The sequence below is a fragment of the Uloborus diversus genome, chromosome 1, assembly GCF_026930045.1.
Source record: "Uloborus diversus isolate 005 chromosome 1, Udiv.v.3.1, whole genome shotgun sequence".
Lineage (NCBI taxonomy): Eukaryota > Metazoa > Arthropoda > Arachnida > Araneae > Uloboridae > Uloborus > Uloborus diversus.
The window spans coordinates 255,191,127-255,194,099 of NC_072731.1; positions in this window are offsets into that span (position 1 = coordinate 255,191,127).

Here is a 2,973-nt window from a genome sequence, read left to right on the forward strand (position 1 = left end):
ATACTTACAAATCATCCACTCAAGCTTTCAAATATCCATCTAGCATGTTATTGTTCATTCGTGTGAGGGAACTTGTAATAAAACTTTACACATCAACCGAAATTATAAGCGAAAATATCACATTTTTAGCACTTAATATAATCCTACAATTAACAAATTGGTTTTAACTTTGAATTTAAGAAAAATAAAAACTATTACACACTTAGTAACATATCTATCGATGTATATTATTTCATGACAAATCACAAATAGGTGAGGATCTTTTATCGATCATGTGACTAACTAAGTTAAGAAAGAGCGTTCTTATCTCATATGAGAATTTATAAGTCTTTAATATTTCTCTTTAATGTAAGTGTATTGATACGTACGAGTTTGTGTATGTGAATATAACTGTGTATTGTTTTCAAACCATTGACATGTTTAAGCTTTACGGTTCTAATTTTGACTTTCCACTTAGCATTAGTCGAAGTCCTTCGCATGCATTAAACTATAGAAATATTACAAAAATTATATTTTCATTCAGTCTTAATTACAAAACCATACAATAAGATGAAGACAACACCGATAGTATAAAGATTACTTACAATAAAGTGCATATAAAAAATATATGTAAGAGTGATTTCAAAGTATAATCCATCAACCATATTCAACAACTCAATCAAAACACAAGTCTCTTTTAAAATGATAAACACAATGTATTCACACACACAGTAAAAGACAATTAAAAAAACTTTCATCTTTAAGTAAAACTCTTCAAAACTTTCAAGCGTATTTTTAACATCGATTGCATCAAATAAATCAGACACATGACATTTTAAACATGGACTATCAACATTCAAAGTAACGAAGTCACGAGTCAAGTTTTCCCAATTAACATTAAAAAGAGCCTGTTCGAAAAAAAGTGTCGAACTTTCGACCCCTTGTTAATGATTCACATTCATGCACTCTCTCTCATGTAAAAAATGAATCCATTTTTACAATCCACACATTCTTTTCTTTAGAAAGGTAGTTTATGTTGCATATGAGCTCATCAAATAGTCACTTACATAGAGAATCAGCCAGTTTACGAACTTCTTGTGATGTATATGTGCTGATTTTATCACATCGACAATCACAGGGATATTTTTTCTCAATTTCCGAAAGGATGTACTCTTTTAGAGTATAAGTCATAAGTTTGTCTTTGACACTACGTGAGATACAAGGGGACGCGTAGCACAATTTGTCAATCTGGCTTTCCAAAAGTAGAACTCTATCAGGCATCAACTGGAACACTTCTCGTTTCAGTTTGAACAATCTTTGCACACTAACACAGATGTTACCATTCGCACTCGACTCTCCTTTTTTATAACAAAAGCGAAATCACGGTCTTCGATTAATTTTTGATTTATATTTTTACGTAGGCTTGAAATAAGTGATCTCCACACATCTGGTTCTAAGGAAATACCATCCTTAGTTGGTCGAAGAATACCATCTTTCCCACACGTATATCTTCTAATATGCACGCATGTACGTTTCCGAAAAGTATTCACCTAAAGTGAAAATACAATCACCCAAGTGTATCATATCATCAGGCTGTGGAGAAGCCTCAGTGTTCATTTTCATGTTCGTTGCATCCCATCTGTTCATCTTCAGGCTTCAAAGTTTCAGAATGATTTTCACCAGCCTTAGTCATTCTTAACTCTCATAGGATTAAGAGTCACAATACTAAAACAACTTCCATCGTAGGATGATGTAGGCGTGATTTTTGTTATTTTTTACACAATATATGTCGAGTTTATAGCCTTTTTGACCCCCCCCCCTCCTACAAAAATTTTGAAATCACGGGCCTGCTAAAATTCAAAATCGTTGATAACCGTACTTTTTAAACAACGATATGCTTTTTTCTGGCACGGAGGAGTGGGGAGGTGCTAACACAGGGATGTCCATCGCCCCCAAGGGCAATGCTATACCCCCAAATACCAGAAAGACTCCCCAAGAATGAGATCCTTTAAAATGAAAATACCACAAAAACACACTCCGACAAATTCTTTTAATTTCTTTGTAGCGCCATCTCTAGGTTTAAAATGAAACAATACACTTTTTCTCAAACAATTTATATGAAGCCTTTTTGCACTTATCTTCTATTTTAGAAGGTGAATTTTTGAATTGAAAAAAGAAAGGAAGACAGTTGAATTTCACTTCATTACTTATATAAAATATGATGTACAGTGGCTCCCAAAAGTGTTCGTACACCTTGAAATTTTGTAGTGAAACCAAAATAACAACAAACTGAATTCGAAAATGAAGTCCAATTTTTTCTTCACACCATTCCTATGCCATTCTGAATAAAACCCAGTAGTTTTTTCAAAATATTGCCAGATTTTATTTTTGAAATTTGTCAAAAAACGAAGAGTCAGAGGAAAAATACGCCACAAAAGTCATCGTACACTGAAATATTTTCGAATAAAGTCATGATTAAAATTATCATATGTGGTTTTTTTTATTATTTTTACATTGAAATGACACTGTAAAGTCATTTGGCTTTATTTTTTTTGTTTATTTATTCCGTAATATTCTGCTTATAATTTTTAAATGGCAGTTATGCGTAGAAAACAACAAACATGATTCGAAATTTGATTTTTTTTCCCCTCACAGGCGACATAAATTGGTTTAAAATGTCTCTAAATTAGTTAATTTTTACCATTATATAGTTAAATGCTTGATATAATGATTTAAAGACAAGAATCGGATCGAAAACAAGGTAAGAAAAGTTCAACTGGAAAAGTTAACAAAGCGTGATCGGAGGTTTACAGTTAAAAAAAATTACGAAATATACACATTTGAGTGCTGAAAAAGTTTCTGCAAAATTGAATAAAACATTTTATGTTTAATTTTCACTTAAAATTGTTCGCCAAGTTCTCTGATTAGCTGGATTAAAGAAGACCTCTTCCCGCAGAAATTTTCTTGTTCGTGCGAAAAACAGTAAGCTTACGC